This window comes from Ischnura elegans, chromosome 10 (genome assembly GCF_921293095.1).
Source record: "Ischnura elegans chromosome 10, ioIscEleg1.1, whole genome shotgun sequence".
Lineage (NCBI taxonomy): Eukaryota > Metazoa > Arthropoda > Insecta > Odonata > Coenagrionidae > Ischnura > Ischnura elegans.
The window spans coordinates 60,806,122-60,831,553 of record NC_060255.1 but is presented as its reverse complement, the minus strand read 5'-3'; the positions used below and the strand labels follow the sequence as shown (position 1 = coordinate 60,831,553).

Below are 25,432 nucleotides of genomic sequence, written 5' to 3'. Positions count from 1 at the left end.
CCCTTGGTACGTCTCATGGGCGACCATAATGCTTAAGCTAGCATTCACACGTGCGGTTAACACGACGCATCAATCCGGTTGTATTTTCCACCTGGTTTAGGTACTAAGAAGGTTGCTTTACTGTGGTCGTCTAATAACCGTAGGAAGAGGTCGTGCCTTTAGGCCTTCGGCATGACGCATTCAGAGTTGAGGGTGGAGAAAATATCGGATCGTTGCGAAGCTACGTAGAATGTAGTTCAGTTGCTGGGTTACCCTGTGAGGAGAGTGTTGAATTTTATTCCTGAGTTGTGTGCCTTTTCCGTCTTGTGAAGTAATAATTCCCACTTTACAATAACTTAAAGGAAGTATCTTACGCCTGTAAAACACGTGAATTGTTCGTTGCACATTGTAGAGAAGTGTATTGGTGTATATGGAGTACGAAAAAATCTGAATTTGTTAATCACCGGTCAGCGCACGGCAAAGAGTTAAGTGTGTTCGATTGTGTGTGTGGAATCATCTAGTGGTAACTAGTTGTGTTAGATTGTGTTGCTTGTTGTGTCACCATGAAATTTACGGAAGAGGAGTAACATATCAAAGGGTACTCGGATATTACGATTTAGCTTCATTCTCGTGGAAAGGGCGAAATGGTCAACATCCAAGGAAATAACCAAGTAGGTATCGACAATTTTAACCTCTTAAAATTAGTTATTATCTTTATCTATAGAGTTGCAGTTGAGTAAACAATAATATTGGCTTCATTAACCACACTGAGTGCATTTCGTATTCTTTACCGTCACGATGCATCATATGCTATGAAACCCACTTTAAACTACTGATTAAATGATTCATACAAGTATTTGGGGTGAACGAGACGAGAAATGACAAAAAGCAATAGACAATACCACGTTTAAAATCCCCTAACACCTAGGTAAAATTCTCTAAACACCAAATTTTGTATCTATTTTTAACCAAGCGATAGTTAGATATCACCGAAAAAACTAATCTTAGATTAATGGAAACCCTCTCTCTGCATTGCCTCCGTGGCGAAATCGGTTAGCGCGTTCAGCTGATACTGTGAATTATTATCTAGCGGAGCGCAGGAGTGACTAGAAAGTACATTCATGCATGCATAGGAATTGTTCATTGAAATACTGCGTATTAAGTTCTTGTAAAATGGTTTTATTTACCTGCTATGATTATATAACCACGGGACAATGGTGAAGTTCAATTTTTTAATCAAAATGTTCGTCACGGTTAAGGAATCAATAAAATCAATTCCCTTATCTGTCCATGTATCCATACTTTTTGATAATGTGGACTTGGTTCCGTAAAAATTCGGATTGGCGACACTCTACTGTAATTTAATTGGCAAATGTGGGAATGGTGATTTTTAGTTGGAAACAAGGTCAGTCATTCAAAGGGTCTAGCCGGTTACGATGGTGAAAAGTGCCCCCTGTTTCGAAAAATAAAAAATTGGACTTAAAGTGCATCAAAAATTATGTTTCCCCAAAGTTTCAGGCCCTAACAATGGAAATTAACCGCAAAAAAAATTGAAACACGATTTTTAGTTTTTTAACCATGTCTCCAGTTTTTATTTTTGTAAAATCGTGTTCTTGATTTTAAAATGTATAAACTATTACGTTCTACCATCCTGATTTTTTTCAAAAACTTTTCGCCGAAAACTAAACTTTTACATAAGTTTGAAATTTTCAAAATTTAATTTAAAAAATTAGGAAACAATAGACACGCTGAAAAAAATATATGTTGTTAACCCTACATCAAAGCATAATCCTAATTTTTTCAGGTATTTAAAATAGGTGGAACACTGTCAAAAACACGAATAACAGCTTTGCGCCATTTGCATCTATTTCTGTGAAATCTTTACTAACAGCATGTGAAATATCCTCAAAATACAAAAATTCACTCTACATAGGACCAGGATGCTGCCCATCATTAAGGGTTTTTTCATAAAATTCTGTAATTTCTGCGATAACGTTAACATGTTGTACCTTTCCCCACAAAGTACATCTACGGAAAAATTCATGAGTATGGCATATACCAAGGTATGATGGTAACATAAGGACTCTCTGTGAAAAGTTCGTTTCAGGAGGGACCTGGTCTTGTAAAGTACGAGTTGAATTCAGCTCTTGGTAAAACCGGGCCCAGTGAGGTTATATGGTGTATGGACTCATAAAGTAAATGGGTCTTGTCATGAAATGTGCCCTAAACTGAAAGTCCACAAAAACACATGGTGAAGAGGGAAAATGTTCAAATTTTCATAAGGCGCTAAAAATACAAATGGTAACAAAATGCGCACAAACTAGGCCTAAAATACAAAAATTTAAGCCGGCATGTTGAATTAGAAAATGCATGCATAAAGACATTGAGCTAATCGATGTGTTTGACTGGGGTTTTCTTTGTTTTGTGATGAAATGTTCGGGCAACTTGCAAAATTTTATTTCATGTTCATGTGCACTAATCCGCCCTTTTACAGATAGACTAAGAAGATGGAAGGCAGCGATGAGAGCTCGAAGAAAAAAGCGATATGCGTGTGAATCTTGCGTTTTATTCGATGCGTAGCGTGATCGAGCGAAAATTGGATTTTGATCGCACGAACGACGAAAGGAAGGAAGGAAAATACAGAAGACATCAGGACAACAGGACCACAAGAGGAAGGAAGCGAGTGACTTACCTTAGATTTTGGGCCAATAGGGCCACTCTTATTACGTCGAGTAAGGTTAGGTTTATTTTAGGTTTCGTTAATTTTAGATTTTTTGTGTCGAACCGAGGTTTGGCATGCGCTGTGTACCATTGCAATAGACGGGATTTTACTGTGTCGCTTGGATGGAAAAGTGGTGATTTCCTCCTTGTGTCATGGTGCTTTCCCGTATATTGCAGTGGGGCGTATGCAATTCCTCGGGGGAAGGGTCATTTATTTTCCTTGTATGCCCTCTCTCCCCAGGCTCAAGACATCGGGACTTCACGTGAAGAGGACCCCAGCTTCACAAATAGGTTAGCTTTGGGCCCTTACGGCCAGAGTCATTGCGTCGAATAAGGCTAGGCATTTTTAGGTTGCGTTAATTTTAGATTTTTTGTGTCTAACCGAGGTTTGGCATGCGCTGTATACCATTGCAGTAGACGGGATTTTTTTGTGTCGCTTCGATGGAAAGGTGGTGATCTCCTTCTTGTGTCATGGTGATTCCGTGTACTGCAGTGGGGCGTATGCAGTTCCTCGGGGGAAGGGTCATTTATTTTCCTTGTATGTACTCTTTCCCCAGGCTCAAGACATCGGAACTTCAGGTGAAGAGGACCCGAGCATCACAACTAGGTTAGCTTTGGGCACTTACGGCCGGTGTCATTGCGTTGATTAAGGCTAGGTTTCTTAGGATCGTTAAATATAGTTTTTTGTTTGCGGGGGAAGGGTCATTTATTTTCTTGCATGTACTAACCCGCTCTCTCCCTAGGATGAAGACATTCCCTTGACCGAAGAGGTGAGGACTGAGGAGAGGAGGAAGTCTGAAGATTGACTCCAATAAATAACTGAAGACGAAACTTGTCAACCCAGAATTTCTTCTCCTTGAAACGGTAGAGCGGAGTTTCTAAATTTTTACCATCATACTCTTCTTTTTTTCTTTCTTTTCATTCGTTTTATTAACAGGATGAGCAATTATATGCTAGAGGAGTAAAAATAAATGTCTTCCGTACATTTATTTGGTCCCCGTATTCATATGCAACTTCAATTCGATCTTTCTCAATTTCCTCAATGGAATGCCGCTTAAAAATGATTTACCATCTAATTGTTTGTTTTAAAAATTTCCTTGAAGTTGTATTTAACATGACTTCGCAACAACCAATTTCTATATCAATTTAGTTGCATGTAGGTTTTTGATTTTAACATAATATTGTATGAATGAGGCTAATTTTTTTAAATTTTTGAATCATATTTTCCTTTTAGATTATCTTATTTTTTGCCTTTTCTATGTCAATAATAGACGACATATACCAATATTTCTTACTAATTCATTTTTATTAATTTCTTTAGTCTAAAGCTCTCTTTGCTTTGCATCACTGGAAGGCGCCATGATCATTGCATAAAATCAATCTCTCTTCATCATTTTTGTTTCTGAATATCCGAGCACTGAATTTTATTTGCAGTATTGATAATTTAATTTCTTCTTATTTTCCATTATTCAATAATGAAATCATTTCTTGTCCCGAAAAATGTCCAAAATTTCTTTCAGAATAGAATTCCTTTTAAATTTCTGTATACGTTCAATTTATTTTTTAGCAAATTAAATATATTTAATAATCCCGAAGCACGAAAGAAAACTAATATTTTACTTTTGCGTTCATCTTATTTTTTATCAATTCTAAGGGGACTAATATTGCGTTGAAGCATCAGCTCAAAAAAAAACTTATTATTATTTTTATGAGTAAAAAACAGTTTTGAAATTCTTTTCGAAAGTTTGAAGTCTCAAACTTATCAAATTAATAGGAAAACACTTGGTATATTTAGACAACCTGTTCAACAACCATGTTCCTACCTTAGCGATTCACAGGATGTTTCTTTCGTTTTTTCACAAAATCAATCAAATTTCATACAGCCTTTAATTAATATCATTAATATATACGTAGAAGTTACCTTCAGTATTGACATCATCAATTTTCTATAACGTAGTTAACAACTCTGAAGAAATTTACTAATATTCTTACGCCTGAAATTCAATTTATTTCTCCCATCATCTTTTTAATTTTTTTCTGGATCCTTTTAAATGGAATTTTAAGTAATGTGATGATATTTTTAGTTTTCAATCGGCCTTGATCAGTGAAAAAAATTGATTATTATTTCAAATTGTGAAGTATCTAGTTAAATACATGGGACAGCTAACACACCTATCGCTACTCCTATAAACTCATTTTTAATTTCAAATGCATCATTAACCATGAAATATGAGTTATTAATGAGCATTGGTGATAATTTCCCATTGTAAAGCTTTCATAATATTTATATCGTTCCTCTTAAGAGTGCTGAAATTATTCAAACTTGATGGCGAGCTAAACTCGTCATTGCGTGATTTCGCATCGTAAGTTCATGACGAGGTGGAGTCGTTATCTCAGCAAAAGGGGTTAAAATTATAGTTAGATTCTCTTTCGTCCTTGTCGAAATGAAGCTTTTTTCATTTTTTTCGTTTAGAGAAAAAAATATGTATTATATTTTACTGTTGAATTCAATTTGCGCACGGCTGTAAATTCATTCCTCATGTACTAGAGATTTTCGACCCATTGCCATGGGGTATATTTAAATCGACGAGGTAAATTCAATAGGGTGGTTTCCGTTTATTTTTTTATTGCTTAAATCGAAAGATCATTACTCCTGGAGTGCGTATTTCACGCATTTAGATTTTTTAATGACGATATCTATTTTTCGCGATTAAATGAAAAGTGAAAATTTTAAAGCGCGCGAAAAAGCGACGGGTAAGTATGAGTGCCGGGAAATCTCTCCATGTGACGTATTTCTCGTTCCCGCTGTCGCCCTGTGAGGTGACCTTGAGGGAGGCTGTGAGCGCTGATACGACGCAGGCTGCTAGCGGGTAGCTGAGTACCCTGCTAGCTGGTAGCGCTGGGCTTAAATAAGGATTATTAATACCTTATCAAACGAAGAAAACTTTCCGACCTTAGCCAGTTTTAATAAGTGATTATTAAGACATGTTTCCCTGAGCTCTGCGCCTCATGCATGCATTGGTAATCTCAGACAATGTATAACTCCTATGTACTCGTATAGAAACTAGGTCCCTGTGACGTCACGTGGAGTGGCATCGCGTGGGCGCCAATCTGGCCGTTTTCAAATGAGGATAAAAATGGACCATTGCCATTCGTCTAAACCGGTATTTCTAGAACGAAATAATTTGTATATTATGAATACAGTACTGGTGGGTAACGAATCGCAATCAATGCCTTTCGTCTTCTTTGATGAAGGAAACTACCCTATTGCTATATCATTTCATATATCTCTCTTCAGCCGCACATCATCTCGGAGGATGTGGGCAGGGAGTTAGTGGAAGAATGGAGCTAATCCAGAATCTGACGGAGTACCGACCACGCCCAACGGTAAGAAAATCATTTCACTGCCTCTTTTCTGTTGGTCCGTTTGTTATTTTAAAATATTGGAATGATTAAATTTTTATTTTGGTTATATGCAGTTTTATAATTTTCTCACAGTTGTTTGTTTTGGTATGTAGCGATGGTGCTGCTAGCTTTGGAACAAGAAGTAATGTGTTCCTGACGATAGTGGGTTATTATTTGGAGGCCTTTTCCTTATCTCTGGTTTTGAAGACTTTTTAGAGTGCATTTCAAGGTGAAAAATCAATGAAATTATAATATTCGAAAAAAAAATGTTTTAATTATCATAAAAATCTCTTCGATGCTTCTGGAGTACTATTTACGTTTACCGTTTATTTCACTATTTTAAAATCGATATCCGCAATCCGGTTTCCCACGATGAGTATAGTATTACTGTTATTTGAATGATATCGCCCTAATAATGAGCATTGTGCGTTGAAAAGTTCGAAACTTCTTTAAATTTTAAATTACAGCTTATTGTTTTACCATGTTTTTTGAAGGAGTGGCGGCCTTAAAGTGTTGCTTGTCATACTCTCTTCACTCAGGTTTATGCCTTTTTTTAAATCATATTATTTAATTTTTGCGACTTTTTGCGTTTCATCCAGTGCATTTATCACCAAGGCCGGATCCAGAATTTCTTCAGGGGGGGGGCCTGAAAGGCAAACGGTCTAATTATATTTGAAATTAAAAACAACATACAACGATTACCATGCGAAACATTTTCTTAATTTTAGCATGAAAGTCATTAATATGTCATTAAATGATTAAGATCATTTTTCTGTTTCGCATATGTCTAGCTTTCTTCGCTTTCTGATGAATGTCGTTCGTTATTCTCCTAGAGTTATACTTCTTTCCTTCCATGTCATACTTTTGAATTTTCTTTTGTCCACCATGACGTCTAAGACTTAACCCGAGACTATGATATGGTAAACAAAGCGAATTACATGATAACCGCATATCAATCTTATATATATTTCTTAAGCGTCACGTGCACCCGTGCACCCGTAAAAACTACGCCTTTCATAGAAAAACATTTCTTCACCCCAATATTCTATTGTAAGCATCATTTTTCTGTTTCGCATATGTCTAGCTTTCTTCGCTTTCTGATGAATGTCGTTCGTTATTCTCCTAGAGTTATACTTCTTTCCTTCCATGTCATACTTTTGAATTTTCTTTTGTCCACCATGACGTCTAAGACTTAACCCGAGATGCGTGCCTTTTTCTCGATAGCTTCTCTTCTCCTCAAAACTTCGATTTCGTCTTCCTAAAGTCCACTTTTAAACCTACCTTTACATAAGATGGATGTCCATCCTCATTACATTATGATTACTGTCAACTTCCTTCCCAGGGTATCGTTTGCAGACCTTCGTTCATTTTTTTAACCTCTGATACGCTAATACGTAGTAGAAATCTTGTATACATTCTTCGTATATGATTATTAAACAATGAGTTTTGTCCTGTGCAGAATTCTGGGAGCATTTCTTCTCTTTCATTTTATTTTTCTGCTCCGTATTTTTCCGTTTTTCTTCCATCTGGAACTTTACCGGCAATTCCAGTCCAGTAAAATGATTATGAGAAAATAGAAATTCGATATTGCAACAAATGTGATGGAGATGCTTTAGTCAGCTCGGCGCACTTTATTATACAATTCTCATACGTCTGTGTGGATTTTCGCGTTGAATTACCATCATGGCTACAACCTCACGCTATGGCGGCTCTTTTTTCTCACGAGGAGCCGGATTATCTCTCAGTGATCGAGGAAGGGAATGGGAAATGGTTAACCTCGAACGATAATTACGCTTTTTTCAGGTTTCGTACATATGGGGCCCAATTATTTAGCTCGACTCTTTTCATTCGGAAATTCATTCACTCCTCCTCATCGAAAACAGTACACAATTGCGCTTGGAAGTATTTTTGAGTAATTTCATTTTAAAAATGCGCAGCGATGGCGGATATCTTGGAACCTGGCGGTTCAATTTGGGTTGGGGACTCGAATGAGGTCTCGTAGTACCAACGTCGAGTAGATGGACTCGAGTTACGCTCTAGAACACGACCTTGATGATCAAAGTAATTGCAGTATAAAGTGAACAAATTTCATGAGGCGCCGGTTCAATGTTTAAAATAGTCGGTTAACGTCAAGTTGCAGGAAGTTGTTATCTAATGGTTAAGGATTATATTTCTCGTAAAATTAGACCTCAAATTTTACTGATTGGTTTGACTTCAATCGTAAGATAAATTTCTGGAAAAAATAATCAAAATTAAAAAATATCAGATTTTTGCCAAAATTAAGAGGGGATGGTAAGGGGAGTAAAATACTTTTCTGTCCGTTTTTACACAATAATATTTATTTTTATAGTTATTTATAGCAAAAAGATCATAAATACGCTCTTTTTGTAACTAAAACATTGATAGGGCCATCCCAATTTTTATTATAATTTCTTAAATGATATACATTTCTGGCACCTTTGAGGAATGAAAAGTTATAATTCTTGAAACAACAGTGATGATATTAATTGAATATAAAATTAAGTTTTTGACTTACACGTTGAGGTTTTATAAATAACGACATTGATTGTCAAAACTGGTGAAAAATTATTCAGTTTCGTTGCTGAATATTCGATCCATGCAAATTATTTTTATTTTCGAAAATGAATAATTCTCTTTAGAATCGAGACTTTTAGCGGAAAAATTTAGCGGATGCTTAATTTAGCTTCGATATATGTTACGGACTCAAAGAATGCGCTGGCAAGTCAGAAGCTTGTCTCGGAAAGCGCGCGGCTGCAAGGAAATAGTTTCTTATTCTTAGAGAACCCATATCTTACCGTAACGCACCCGCATTTTGCTAACCACACTCTCCTAGGTCTTTCATAGCTCCCATCAGCTCAAACATTGGAAAGGGCTCAAGAGATGCGGCGGGCTCTACCCTACCTGCCGCGTTAACCCCTATTGTGTCCGTAAACCCTACCTATCTTACGATTTTCATCAAGCGTTTAAGAAGTTTGGTACTCAAAGCATAGCTGTCCGTTTGTAGAAATGGCGCTTATAGCTTTAATGCCTCGTTGTATGAAGAGTTTTTGCCATTTTGAGGATCGCTTATTTTCGATACGGGTGATTTCTTCGAGGTGGCTCGCACAGGGATTTCCACCAATGCTTCTTCCCAATTGACTGAAAAATATTCCTTTCAGGATTTTACCGTGCAAATTAGCCAGCTTTTACTGATTTAAGTATTTATGTTAATTTATAATGTTCCATATATAATTTCAAGTTTTCAATCGCATTTTCTTCCAAATATAAAATGCTTGCGAGGTGATATCTGATGAGTGATATATCAGAAAAAATGATGACACAAAGTTCAACTATTAATTAACTAAGTATTACTTATATCTTGAAACGCACAGAATTTTTTCATCATGTTCTGTTTTATTCCTTCTTTTCATCCGTGTTTATAAAAAAATATTTCTCGCTGTAACCTTAGTAACCATTGTTTTTCGCATCCAAGTGTGACTTTCAAGCAAGCTTGCTGACACATATTGTTACATTTCATTAATAATATATTATTTTAGTTGGATTAATTTCGTGTAAGTATATATCAAATGAGAAACCTCAATTTTTCGTTTGCCACCCGTTTTTCACTTCCGTTTCGAAAACTGCAAGTGATGATATCTTCATTACGTAAAAAGACTCTACATCCATCAAAATAACATCGTAAACCACAATTCAATACTGAAATTTTATTTTTAAATTTTGTTCTATTCCCAAACACCGAGTACTGCTCATATCGAGCCATTTTATATTGTGTGTTCAAAAAATGTAACAATTAACTACACTAACAACCAACCTCTGGATAGGGGAAATCTACCCAGGCGGGACTCGAACCCACGATTTCTCGTTTGGCAGGCGGGGACTTTACCCAGCCGCCACCGAAGTCGATGACATTATTCTGTCGTAATGCCTGCTTACATAATGTAAATAATATCGTCAGCAATTTCGGAAAAGGTGTAAACTCAAAAGGACCTTCGCATGTTCGCATTCACAGGCCTATTTTTTCAGTGCATGAGAGAGGAACACGGCACTCATAAGTTGGCTTCTAATATTTTTAATTGGCTCGCCACAATTTAGGTGTAACATATCAACTCCGACTGCGACCCCTGTTCCAGCGACCCGTATAAAATTTATCATGAGTATCAAATTTCTCCTCGGAGTCGTCGCGGGCGAAGTTGGGAGGGGAGTTGCCTTTTTCTACCCCACCCCCCTTTCTCTCCCTCAAGGCGCTTCGGATTCAGTCTTCATATCCCGGCGCTGCGGCCAGAGGGCTTCGTGAGCCGTTAAATTGGGAAATCCAAACGCTAGGGCGCCCCCTAAATTACTCGGCTTCCGGTGACACGTGACAGCGAAGGAAATAGATTTTATTCCTCGTAATTTGTAATTGACAAAAAATTTACTGGCCACCTTTGGCATATTCAAAAAGCATTTAAATCTCTACGCCATATAGATGAGAAATAAATTAGTATGTTTTGAAAATAATGGAAGGTCAAATTCCCGTAGTTTGACCCTCTGAAATCTGTGGATGTATCAATCCCGTTCTTGCAGGTTCGTGGTTTTAGCATAAAAAGGGAATAGCCAATTCACTATTTTACATTCTTTATTTTGCGTGTGACTAACCTTAGTCACACTTCACGTTTAACTGTAACACATTCATAATGCAGTTGAGCTCTGCTAAAATAAAATGAAAAACTCATTCCGTTCCTTGCTTTGTTACAATCCGACTTGCATTTTATTTCTAACAACTAGATTTTTGCAGCATCCCGCTCTTCAGGCTTCTTTCGTGGCCTATTAATTAATATTTAAAAGTTTGATTAGTGTCCTGAAAATTTCCTCGTCAACTTCCTTTGTCAAGATTTGCCTGAATCTCAGATATAAAATGTGATGAAAGCACATCTTGGTGGTAAAACATTTTCATTGAGACGCAAGAAAACGTGACTTAATTTCTATCGACAATTCCTGGAACTTTTTAAGCAAGTAATTGATCTCGAAATAGTTTTGTTTTCGGTCAGTTTGAAGTGATGCGTTCTTTTAACTATTTCTGTATCATTCATTGGTTCATGAGATCTTCATATAACTCATGAATTGCCAGAAAGGTTTCTGACGTCCTTGTGCAAATTCAAAAAGCGTTTATATCTCTATGCCACATCTGATGGAGAGAATATAATGTCTTCAAAATAATGGAAGGCCACCATTTTGACCTTCTTATAACGATTCGGTGTGAAAGGCACTGACGAAATTCTCAGAAAGTAGACATCTTTTATTCATTCACTCTCTCTTTCATTTCAACTGTGGTTAATGATGTGAATATTCAGCTGATCTATTTCCTTTTGTAGGAGTTCCATGCGTGAAGCCATTAGTCCAACGAAAGTGAGGTCAAAATATTCTATTCATGTGGCGTTGCGAGGACCTCTTCTAAAATAGGCATGCCTATTTTAGGAGAGGTGCTGGTTATTTATGATAAGCACTGGTCCTAGGATTGGTTTAAGGCAGCTCTTCACTCCATTCTCATATCAGCCAATCTTTCAACACCTACGTAAGTATTTCTCTTTTTCTTTGAACGAATCTCTCTTTCACATCCTTCTGTAACTGTTCCAATTATATTGCTCTAGATTTTCCTTTTCCGTATTTGCCATCTACTCATCCCACGACGATCGTATTCATCATACCATCAAAATGTGGCCTATAAGGTTTTTCAATCTTTTTATCAAACTGTTCTAAGGCTTCTCTTTTTAGTATTTCCTTATTGATAACTCAATCGATCCATTTTATCTTCATCATTCTTATTTAGCACCACATTTTGAAGGCCTCTACCCTTGATTTCTCCGCTGCTGTCATTTATTTTGCTACTCTGATCTATTTAGCCCACACCGCCCGAGTTTTCAGCAATTATATGATCACCAGAGGAAATTATCAAAACGTCTTGGTATTCGTTGCAACTGCATTTCGTGAAGGGGAAGTATTATTGTATGTAAGGTGGAGAACTATGGAATTTATTACCTTGATTATGGAATTATTATTTAAAACTTATTTGAGTGATGCATTAGAAATTCTAGGAAAGCACAAATTTCGAAACCGTGACATGGGTATCCTCATAGTTGGGCTATATCGAAAGTTAATGCATTTAAAATATGGGTCATTCCACCTCTAATCCACAAACGTTTGTCCCTTTACGGTCTCTGAAGAGTAAATTATCGGAGAAAAAGATACCAATTAAAGCTAGAGCCAGAAAATTAGCGATTTTTACAATAGAATGTACTTTTTATTTACTTTTACGCTACATTTTCTTAAAACAGATACTTTTATGGACAACTACTTCATCTCAATTCCTTTTTTTTATACCCGTATTTTCCGCGGCATTATCGGAATACTATCATAATTATGGATTTAAATCGTCGCTATTGCAATAATGGACCCCTTACTCAATTTTTTGAAGCAGCGGTAAAAATATTAGTAGTACAAATCCCCCATTTAAAAATATTTTCCGCAAAAAATTTCGTGGTAATTCACAATGAAATTATAAAATTTGTTACTTTCATCTTCAGCTCATCCAACGGTCGTTATTTATCTTATTTAGTGACTTTAACAATGGTAACTCTACTACCCTACTCTATGCACTCTGATCATTTCAAGATGGTTGCTTAATTTGTGAGCGAGTCATAAAATACGTCTCCAAAAGACAAAATATGATGACTTCTAATATATCCTCTTAACCAATCTGGAATTTCACGTGTCTTTAACTGGATAGATTATATTTCATTAGGGTAAGCTTCAACGGCAAGGATAATTTACTTAACGCGGGTAGTTTTCCCAAAAAACAGGGATAACAATCAACTTAAGGCTGGATGGCGATATTTGGTGGAACTTGGAGACAGGAAACATAATAAAAGATACACTGAGTTGTATGTTCCACAAAATTTTAATTGACCGACCCAGGTTTCGACATGTACACTATGTCCTTTAAAAATGACATACGTTGTGTACATGTCGAAACCTGGGTCGGTCAAGTAAACTTTTGTGGAATATACAACTTAGTGTATCTTATTATGCTCCCAGGGATAACAATAATCGCGTTTCACCAGGTTCATTTACTATTTCCTTTTTGGACAGTTGTACTTTTATATACTGCCTATTTTTATCCTTTTACTGGCGTTATTCCTCCGCTGAAAACTTATTATCCGAGTTAACGTTGCGGTATCATTGCGCACATGCGACTTCATCAGGTCATCAGGTTATCATTCAGGTTATCCTGAGTGTCCGAATGAAAATGACAACATTCGTAGTGTTATTGATTCATCAAATGAATCGTTCACTGAGTCGTTCATCGCTCGAGGAAACAACGAAACTATAGAAATGAACAGTTGCGTGGAAGTGAGCCCTTCAAGTGAGCCGTCACTTGCGCGCCGTAGGTGGTCACTTATTGAACTGGAAACAATACCCGCATTTGCAAGGCCGGATCCAGGATTTTTTCAAGGGGGGGCCAAAGGCGGGGCAGGCAAACGGAATTCTCATATTTGACATTAAAAACAACATACAACAATTACTATACGAATTATTCTCCTTATTTTAATTTTAAAGTTGTATATGTAATTAAACGATTGAGGTTCCGTTATACACAAAATAAAAGAAGCGTAGTGGTAACCGTATTGAAAACCTTGTCTATTTTTTAAGCGCCAGGGGGGCACGTGCCCCCTTGCCCCCCGATTTTTAGTCCAAATTCCGAAGTACAAAATAACCCTGCAGCTGTTTTTGTGGGACGTAATGATTTAAAATAAAATATTTAGTGTCACGAGTGCATGCAGAGTGTCAACTTGAAGTGGATATAATCTACATTCTTTTCATATCTAATTTTACCACCAGTTATTGCTTGATATGAGTGACAGTGACGAAGGATACGGTCATCATTATCGAAAGTGACGCCCGCATGGATAAAATCGCGTGAAGATTATTTTGATGCACACCTATGATGATTATGATTAAAAACTTTTGGGCTATGTCGCCGCGTCAATGCTTTGGGTGGCCCCAACGTTTCCCGACCGATGCTGGTCGCTTTTTCAAGGGATTATGGAGAAGTCTCCATAGTCCCTTGAAAAAGCGACCAGCATCGGTCGGGAAACGTTGGGGCCACCCAAAGCATTGACGCGGCGACATAGCCCAAAAGTTTTTAATCATAATGACGAGCACCCGCGAAAGTTTTAACGAAGAATTACCTATGATGATGTCGGTGTCGTTACTCATTACAAGGTGACGAAGTAATCTGCAATGGCCAATCTCGCTCTCATTGAACAATACTCGGAATTTTGCACAGGCAGGTCTGACTTGAATCATCCAAGCGTGTTCCGAATATGCAAGCAAATGAATCCAAGGTCCATGCCGCAGGGGCAAGTATTTTGACTCTCAACCCTACCTCTCATGGCTCGATGGTCTGGCCTAGCCTAATGGTCAACTTGCTGACTGGTTACCGCATTTTCAGATGCGATCTTTCATTAGTTTTTTGTTTGGCCATCCTTAAAGGTCGCGTGTGATGGATGACTGGAGAGGAGAATGTACCTGGTAGTCGTGCCTTTCGTTTTCCTTGATCCTAAGAACTAAAAAAACCTGTTTTAGGGTGAAAATTTTGCTGCATCACATTTTCGATACCACTATCAATCAAAGTAAACGTATAGAATAGACATGTCAAGGAAATCTTTGTCTATTAAATATAGGTTTTGACTTTAGTTTGGTATGCAATCTAGAAATGTGGTTCCATAATGCCACGCAACCGATGTTTGATAACACAGAAATACTAGGGCAAAATAGGGGCCTAACCTGGACACAGAAATTTAGCCCAGTCATAGAAGCCGAAAATCAGCAGTGACCTTCGAATTCTTTAAAACTTGGCCATTTAACTTGTTTTGTACATAGATAAAGAATCAACGAAATTTTTTTTGCAGCATAATATAGGTATAGTACCAAGGTATTTATGGCTGGTGAAAGGGAACATTTTTAGTGAATACTTGAATCGATGTATTCGCCTTCAAGTAAAGGATAAAAGATAGATTTTACAGGTATGATGACTACCAAACGTTTATATTACTTTAAAAGACCTTTAAATGAGCTCTGACATAAGTTAATGATAGTAAAATAAAAGTCTTCAGTCAAGAGTAACACAAAGTGTTGATTTATTTTTTAAAAACTTCATGTTAAAAAACATGTTGTGCAAATAAAATTTCAGTGGAAACCTCAAAGATTGATTATTCCATCATGTTCGATATTTTCACCAGGTTACTCCTGAAGCAGTCAGTTTTCATTCGGAAGAAAAACGTTGTCACCATCCAGCCCTTATTTACTCTCGAGATACGGTCTTTAATTAGCCAAGCTTCGGGTTTAATTGTTGAGTGAAAGAATTGTAACAGTTATCGGATAATATTACAGCATTTCGCCAATATACTTTCGTTCATGATTCATTAAACTAATTGAGATTATGATCCTCCTTTTTGGGGGGGTAAGACTTGTCCCCTCTCTCATATTCGCCCCTGGCCCAATCTCTTCTATGACCTCGCCTATAAATAGTTGAGTGGGATGTAGTAGACGCACAAAATTATTGGCACAACTTTCCATTGACTGACGCGTCCCTGACTCTTCCATGTCTATCATTCTTTTTCTTCCGATGTATTCAGATTAAGGGCAACTGCTTATATCCGGAACGCTTTTTTACCTATCTTATTTTATAAGTCGTGCTGATGTCAATCATAACTCTAGTCATGTATTTTATTGATGATATAGGCATGGGGATATTTATCACCTGAATTTTAATAAATCTAGGCTAGATTGAGGTGAAGTGAGACCCTGTCGCTCTCAAAAGCAGTGACTTAGCAAAGACTTGGATATGGGGGGGATGAATCAGATTAGCGCACCACAACTGGGAAGAGAACACAAATGTTTGCCTTTTAACATGAATATAGTCAAGAAAAAAGTCTTCATTTCATATTAGTTACAGTAAGTTACACATCTTAGAGTATTGTGTCAGTAAAATGAAAGAAAACTGCAATAATAAGCGAGAGAGTTGCGGATCTAGATTTGGACCAAAGAGAGTCTGGGGATTTCCTTCCAGCCGAACGTGGGTTCGGAAATTTGGGATTCTCAATGCTTAAAAATAGTTCTTTTCGACTTCTTTGAAAAAAAGGACACAAATATGTTCTAAGTTTAAAACTAATTTGACATTCAATTCCTATGAGTCGGTAAATTTACCCGGAAATATAACAAAATATTTTTGTGCCAAGTGGTCAACTCTAAAAATTTCGATTTTATCTTGTGAATGTTTACCCAATGCGTAGGGGGCAATAGCCCCATGACCATCCCCTCTTTCCCCATAGATCCACCACTGGTTCTATCCCCTTCACCACCTCCCTATAGTTGCGCCGTTGCTTAAGGCCTTGTTACACGATACATTAACACGTACGGGTTAAATGTCTAAATGTATGAACGCGAGTATGAACGCCAAAATGCACCGTGTAACCACCCAACTTGTGCGAATGCATGCACAGAAAATAGAACCTGTTCTAATTTGGTTCGTGCATTCGTACATGTTCCGTTCCGGTCCACCAAAATCATTGATGCAAACGTACATTAACTTGTGCGTGTTAATGTACCGTGTAACCACGCCTTTAGAAGTGAATTTAGTAAGACATCCCTTGCATGCCTCCCCACAGGTAACCTATTATGTGAATCATCCGCATGCCCTTTATGCAATTATCTTGAAATTTTCAGCGAAGGCTGAGGTTGCCCTCTTTAAAATTTTACTGCATCTCAGTTAATGAAAATATTATTTCTGAGGAAATAATGGAAAGGTAAAAGTTAACCATATCAAATTTAGCCAAAACTCTGTATCCAAATATTGCCAACACGAAACTTCATTAATTTTCTATTTTTGGGAACGGCTGATGTTCTAACAATCCCGCCGCCAGGGGCTTACAGTGAAGTGTATTTGTGGAAAAAGCTCTTGTTATTATGTAGTTAATGGTATTGCTAAATCTTGTTGTAAAATAAGATAAATGGAAATAGGCATACATAATTGTACTTTGTCCATCATCCATCATAAGCAAAACTATGACGATAAAAACAAAAACTAATTCAATTGATTTGGAGGGTATAGAATAGGGTGGTTTCCTTCATCAAAGAAGACGAAAGGCATTGATTGCGATTCGTTACCCACCATTTATGTATTCATAATATACAAATTATTTGGTTTTACAAATCCCAGTTCAGACGAATGGCAATGGTCAATTTTAACCGCATTTGAAAAAGGCCAGATTGGCGCCCATGCGATGCCACTACACGTGACGTCACAGGGACCTAGTTTCTATACGAGTAGATAGGAGTTTTACGTCGTCTGAGATTACCAATGCATGCATGAGGCACATATCTTAGGGAAACATGTCTTAATAATCACCTATTAAAACTGGCTAAGGTCGGAAAGTTTCCGTCGTTTGATAGGGTGTTAATAATCCTTATTTAAGCCAAGCGCTACCTTCTAGCAGGGTACTCTGCTACCTGCTTGCAGCCTGCATTGTATCAGCGCTCAAAGCCTTGCCCCAAGGTCACCTCACACGGCGACAGCGGGAACCAGAATGACGTCACATGGGGTTTTCCCAGCATTCATACTTAGCCGTCGCGTTTTCCCGTGTTTGAAAATTTTCACTTTTAATTTAATCGCGAAAAATAGATATCGTCATTAAAAAATCTACAAGCGTGAAATCCGTACTCCAGGAGTAATAATCTTTCGATATAGGCAATAAAAAAATTATAGGAAACCACCCTATTACAAACGCTGTGATTAGATGACGTAGCAGTATTCTGCTGGAATGCGTCTATTTTTTATTGGGGACGAGGTCCTTTTCCTCGTGGAAGAATTTAGTGAAACCTTAAGATAGTAGCGCTGGCCGAAGCGAAAAATCACTCAAAGAGTCCTTGAAACGATTCACCAAGCTACTAACTCATGACGCACCTCAGTCCGTTGCATCCATCTCGGGTGACTCGTCGAATCTAAAGACCGGTTTTGAGAGTAAAATAACGAAATAAATTTGAATTTAGTGGTCATCCAAGAGTTATCTTCATAGCTTTGGGGCATTTATGGAAAAAATAACGCGTACCTATCGACACCATCTACTTACCATTCTTGTGCAGCGCATTCTAAAGCCGTGTCCCAACTCGCTAGGTATTGGTGATTACGGATTTGGGCGAACAAAGTTTGGGCAGCAAACCCAAAAGGGAGCATTAGTTGGGGACAGGGACGCCTTACAAAAAATATTGGGGGGGCCAAACCGGGGATCTTGCCCCGGGAAATTTTATAAGTAGTGAGTTTTAATTTTTTAAGCATTTAAGAAGAGTCATATGATCAACATTAGAACCCTGATTAATCGAAACTCGATATCCGGACACTCCGAGGAAAATCGACAAGCCTGATACATTTTTTCCTCACACCCATAACGGATTTTTTGAGGGGGCTCGGGCCCCCTCAAGCACTAAGGAGTGGGCGCCACTGGTTGGGGAATCCTAACGCATATGCTGGGGACGAAGCCAATGAAAAACGAGAGAAATATGGAATGAACCCTTTTTGTTCTGTATGTACTTTTCCACACCTCGGAAAATGATATCTACCTCTCGGCCATTGAAAAAATCATAGAATGGGTCAAGTTTTATTTAAAAACGATATTTATAATTCAAAGATATCTCCATAAAAATATAATGGAATTCTCCAATCAAATATTTTGCCCGTGGCGAGATGAAAAAAGGAACCGTTTCGCAGTTTTCATAGTTTTTCGCTTATTCTTCTTCACTGTATCGGCCTTAGAAGCTAAACGTTAACGTTTAAAGAAAATGAAAATCACATTTCTCTTCATTGCTAATTTTTATTAAAATAAAATGAAAATTATTATATTTAAACTTCTTAATATATGTAACTGAAAGTGAGAGAATTTATATGTATGCCTCGTGTCTTGTCCACCTAAAATATATCTTGCGTCGTGGAATACAATCTTTAGTTCTATATTTGAAAAAAAATTCTTTATTTACAGTGTCTAAGGGTTGCAAAATTACTTGTGCCTAGTTGTCACCAGAAAACGTGAATGTGATACCCATTCTTGGACTACATTCACATTTTACATCCTTGATATAAATACTTAGTTAGCGTTACTCGTTAAACAGAAGCCTTCGCAGAATTTGGTCAATATTTTCTGTGCCTGAAATTATATAATCTTACGATTTAATTATTTTCCCCGAGTTTCTGGTTCTTACAGGCTGAGGCTGTAATGGTTATTTCCGCATTCCATTGGAAAAGCGGTGAAATAGGTACACGGGAAAGGGAAGGATAATGAGGATAAGTCGGAAGCTAGGTAGGATCTTACTAGTTACGCGTCATTTTCATTTCAGATCTACATGAATGTCCTCAAATTCCTTTGCGATATTTCATAGCATTGAATTAAAACTGAACTATTATCTGAGTTGTCCTCGGTTCAATTTTTCTGAATTTTGAACGAGTGACGTGTTCGAGTCAAAAGTGCTTCAGTATCTAAGTATAGCCAATTTTTTCTTTAAAACCTCTTATGATAGATGTCCGCCATTTAAAAATAATTTAGACATTCTAAAATCCCATTGAATACATTAGCATACTCGAATCAGCGAAACTTTCATTTCCCATTTGACTGATATCAATCAAAATTTCATTGTGTACGCGGTCATATTCCTCAAGCTTATAACGTAAATGTAGATGGGCAATGGGGATAGGACATCGATGCACGAATTTCCTTAGCAATTCATTAAGAATGCCTCAAAACATTGCATTTTAGCTTCTGTGCTATTATATGAATCTTGAATGAAAAGTGCTTTTAGATCGGTACTCTTTAGAATCCTACCCTCTATCAATTTTTCGTAAAAAATTTATGCAGTGCCAGTTTCCCCTCAGTTATTTTCCAGTATAGATAGAATAAAATTTAATACAGAGTTGGTTTCCATTCAAGTCAAGTCATTAAGTTATAGTTTCAAGGTAGTTCAAACAGTCTATGTTTAAATCTCAACTCTCCCTACCACACGCTCATTCTGTGGGTAGATGAATAAATGTGAAATAAATTAAACTTACACGCGAAAAGAAGAGCCAATTTATTTTTATTATTCTGCTGGTCTTTTTTTAACGCAAATGTACCGAAAAACGTGATTTACACGATAAAATCTCCCTATTACTCAATTTCAGAGTTCAAGCCTATTGTCTCCCAATCCCGCGTGACGTCATGTAATCCGCTGTTGCGTGACGTCATTCCTCTTTATCCGTGTGCGAAGATTTCCGTAAGGAATTTTCTCCATGAATCGTCGTTCATACAAAAATTGTAGCTGCGATGTTTGTTAAGATGAACATTGACTGAAGATTGATAAATTACTCACGTTTCAGATGAGTGTATCAGTAGATGGAACCTCCTTTATTTTGACTCTCTGAGTTGAGACCGGTTTAGAAAAGGAAACAGTGAAAAATGTGTTGGAACGTGAGATTATAGTCCCTTTAGATGGATGGTAGCGTTCATTGACAAATTATCGCGAAAAGTGGCTGAATTAACAAACATTAGCTCAATATTTGCCCAAATTTGATTTTGCATGAAGTTCCATGAATGTGCAGTGACTTTTTCATTTGATTCACTGTTTTTCCTCCGTGTTTTGTTTACACACACCGTGAGAAATTAAAATAGTCATCCATGGATGTAAAGCAATGATTTATTCCTAAATAAGGTCCGTGGAAGCATATTTTACTTAACGTACAATTAACTAAATGTTAACGCTATTTGTGCTCATCGTTCTTTGAAGAGGGATTGATGACATCCAGTACCTTTTACTTTTTTTTGGTCATCGCTTCCGGGATTCATAGATAATTTACCGTTTATTAGTGAATTTGATATTATGGTAATGTTAGAACGTATGGTATTATGGTAACGGAATTATGGTAACTTTTATGAAAAATCATCTTTCAATCAAGTCATGTTGTTTCATACCAATCTTTCCTGGGCTCCCAATTTCTTTCCGTTATCCCCCTGCGAATAATATCTAAATACACAAGTATTGAGATCACGGATATTAGCTTTAAGGATTCTCCAGTCCACCACTGGATGTGATGTCACCCATATAGCATTTAAATTCACTTACAAATGGATATGAAAATGAATGAGTGATACAAGTTAATTTCTGAGATTCCAATCAGTAAGCTAACAGTAGAGCGATCCCTACTTCACAGGTAAATGTAATTAGTGCTGTCAACCGATATATAAATACGTAATAATGGTATTATCTATCTAATCTATAAATTAAAATACAAACCTCGCGAGTGAAAATACTCTATTGCAAATATTTGGAAGAAAATTGTGTCGCTTTGTACTCACCGCCGCTCCGCGGACAATTTTGGAAACTTCTTACAGTGCTCTACAACCGGAAACGTAAATAATGCTTCCACGAGACGGACTGTGGCTTCCTCTATTAGGTTCCCTTGCTTGAGATATTACCAGACGACGTGAAAATACGTGCAATCGTGTTCGAAGTCCATTGCAAGGCCGCGTCTGTCATTCATTGACCGATAGCTTTCCTTGAAGCGGACGGTTACCTGGACTGACGTCATGACGGAATCTTGAGGAATGACATCACGCGATAGTCGAAGCATCTGCCACTAGCAGTCTTCCGGATGTCGGAGCATACCGTAAATTCAAAGGAAAGTTGAAGAGACTCGTCGCTTTAGCCAAGGAGTTGGAACTTTTACTACTTACTATCTCCCTTACTTACTTACTTATTAGAGCAAGACTGATAATTGAGTTATTTCATTTATTAATGGGCACGCTCACCAAGATTTTTGTATTGTATACTGTGATAGTGTTCGAAAAAAAAAGAGGTAATGAACAAAAAAAGAAGTTATTTTTTCGGTTTATCGATCTGTCACCTTCTTCTCGAGGTATTCACTACTACGAATAGACTGCCTTATGGACGGACGACGGACTAAAGTTCGTCACGTCATCAAGTTAGCTTCGCAGGTGAATTGATGACGTCACGAACTCAGGCAAAGCGGGCAACCTCTTCCAACTTTTCCGACCCGCGGTTCGGCCTCAAATGGTTTCTAGTTGTTTACACTTCGGTGAGAAATTTCGTCACTCAACGAAAAGTTTTTCGAAACGCATGAATGAACTAGAACTAAGATGACGTCAAGAGCTCGTCAAAAATTGGTCGCAAATTCCGCATTTTCATTTTTTTAATTAAAAGAGAAAGACTATTCGCAAGTACCGTTTTATAAAAAAATTAGCATTATATTTATATCCTGCTAATAACGGAAAATTAGCTTCACAGCTTTGTAGCGATTATAAAAAATAATACGTATGTATATGACACAATCTACAATTATTCTGCTGAATTATATCAGTAAATTTCCGCACGTAATTAACTGCAATGAGGTTGTTTATTAGCCTCAATGATGTTTGATTTCACATCTCAATTCTAAATTATATCCCTTTTATTTTCATTCTGAGATAACTATTTCGATGATTTAAGGCAAGGAGACTACAAAAAGGAGGGGCCCAATTTCATCCCACACGAGGCTCGATTTCTGTTGCCACTTCGGTCGCATTTTAATCGGCTTTCAAAAATATCCGCGACGCGGTGTTGAATGCAATTCGATTCACTTTTTCCAACGTTTTTGCAGTAAAATGGTTGCAATTGCAATGATTAGCCTTAAGAAGGTATGACTTACATATCACATCGTCATGTATATAAATTTCGGTTAATACCCCAAATTATACCTCATTTCCCCGTCAAACTCGTATCACTTTGTACGTCAGCTACGTGAGTTGCGACTTTATTAAACCCATTTAAATTCGCGGTGGGTGACTTAGGAGGCCTATTGAGGATCCTCTTTTGAAATATTCGTGATTCAAGGTTAGAATTAACAAAAGACAGATGAAAAGCGCATGAAAAAATGACAACGACTTTGGGCGTTTTAAAGTTTCACCCTTATATTTTCGTTAGTTAAAAATGCGTCAAACACCACGCTAATATTCGAGTTAATTTCTCCATCTTCCGCGTTTATTTATTCTATGAACGTAATGATGCATTGACGTATAGGTACTGGAATCTTACGCTAAGTGCTCTCTATGGTTAATTTAACACCAATTTTTTTCAATGATTTGGCCTTAAAATTTTTTCTCCGTTACTTATATTTCCTTTCTATCCGTACATTAATTGTAATGATTTGCATTTTTGGATCTCAGTGATCTTATTCTTTATCCTTTCGTCGCATTTTCAAATAGGACCGGTAAAGCGGGAGTAATTTGAGTGGGGATGGGGTTGGTGTGGTGGATAGAGTGTTGGCTTCCCACCCAGTGGGCTCGGGTTCAAATCCCGGCCGTGGCGGAGAATTTTCAGAGACTGCCCGATCCCTGCTTGAATGTTATGTGGACATTTCAAGCGCTACATTCCGTCCGTCGGATGGGACGTTAAGCCGTGGTCCCCTTGGCGCCTTTCGTTAAGAGCAGGCTAATGCCGACACCGGGTTTCTTTCCACACTACCATAACCCTTCTGTCATGGTGCAAACGACCTCGGCTGTCGGTCGCCTCCTCCAAATACCAAAGTAATTTGAGCTCTAATATTCGTCTTTCTTCGTAATGTATTCCTTGTTTGTCTCGCGGCACCGGTAAAAGGAACCTGTCTGGGGGGATACAAGTAGTGGGGTTATGAATGAAAATTGTACTTTGTTTTTCCATATATATTTATTTACACGCGACCGCGGTTCCGACGCACTGCGTCATCATCTGTCCAGATTCATCATGAGCAACTTCCATAAAGCGACGCCTCAAACCATTAACTTAACTAGTGGGGTGTTGCGTTGAAAAGTGGGACGATTTATTTCCGATTTGATTACTCTCCTTTGATGCTTTTTTGGTGATGAACTCTTCCACTTTCACGCGATTTCCGTTTTCAACACCAGAATGGTCAAGTACAATTCAATAAAGCTTTTTGTTTCCATAAAATATAACAAACAAAGATTGGGTCCATATTTAGGCACCTTTATCGTCTAAGGGTCACCTAATCACTTTATTTTTCGCTGCAATTTTTTCGGTAGTTTTGAGTTTTTGCAATAATTTGCCAATATTTTTATGAGACAGTCGGATGCAAGGCATCCCCTTGCAACTCCTATTTTGCAACTATGTCTCACGTTTTTCATTTTGAAATGTTCAGGGAATATTGAGTAAACACCCTCCAACGTTTGCTTCCATCCCATACCTATAAATTTGACCCCGGAGAAAACCTTGCGGTAAAATTTTCATAGATGAGATAAAATCAAATGCTGACGACGAGCATCTGAAATAAACCTGATAATCTTAAAAAAGACCCGCGTATGCTGTGAACCTCAGGGAAACAAGAAAAAATACGAACGGTAGTGGAGGAGTGATGCATTTCCTTAAGAAAGCGTGTTATTAAAAACGGCCTACTTTATTAAATCTGTAATGAAATGAATTCATCTCCAAAAAAATAATGAGAAATATAGTCATATTTAGATATAGGATACAGTTTAGTGTTGACAAGGGTCTATTTTGTATGCCATAAAGTTCTAGATAGCTGAGACCTTAAGTTTTAAACAAGTACAAGGTACTTCTCCTTCATTATCGATCGAACTGGAAGAAAGCCTAGCCTTATGAACGTGGGCATCGCGAGCGAGTTTCGCGGTCCATGGCAATACTTGTATCACTTTTCCCATCATTTTTTCCATCTCTTTCGCGGGATAGATTCAGCGATCGCTCCAATGATGGCGGAAAAATGACCATTTCACGCAACCATTCTCCGCGATAGCTCCAGGGACGGTAATCCCATCCCTTCTACCATCACTCGGTATAGCCCTTTTTCCGTCGCTGAAACCATCGCTGGTATCGTCCTTCAGCCAATCAGGACGCACGACCGCTAACGGGAAGTGTAACGCCACGCTTTGCCTTTAACCCTTTAACTGAATGACAGTTTTAAATTAGAAATGTGACGGAAAAGCGAAGAAAAAAGTGGGAATGACTGTGTGATTCCGAAAACGATGGGTTGAGGCAGGGGCGCAGCTAGGAAATAAGGATAGGGGGTTTTAGGCACAACTTATACTGGGGTCAGGAAACGTAATAAAAGTATTTGGTATTTGGAGGAGGCGACCGACAGCTTAGGTCATTTGCGCCATGAGGGAAGGGTAGGTAAGGAAGGGTGGAGAGAAACCCGGCGTCGGCATTAGCCTGCTCTTAACGGAAGGCGCCAAGGGGACCA

At 37.7% G+C, this 25,432-nt stretch overlaps 1 protein-coding gene across 2 annotated transcripts in view; it reads left to right on the top strand.

The window, feature by feature from the left end:
- Nucleotides 1-266: 266 nt before the first annotated feature.
- The window catches only part of LOC124167025 (glycine receptor subunit alpha-4-like), an 88,208-nt gene continuing 63,042 nt past the window's right edge, over nucleotides 267-25,432 (top strand). Inside the window, exons 1-3 of one of the 2 annotated variants that reach the window (XM_046544793.1) lie at nucleotides 267-650; nucleotides 3,444-3,564; nucleotides 5,999-6,087. The gene's annotated coding sequence lies outside the window, so the exon portion shown is untranslated. Of the gene's footprint in view, nucleotides 651-3,208; nucleotides 3,565-5,998; nucleotides 6,088-25,432 lie in introns of those variants that run through there. The other variant, XM_046544791.1, reaches the window with a different exon arrangement.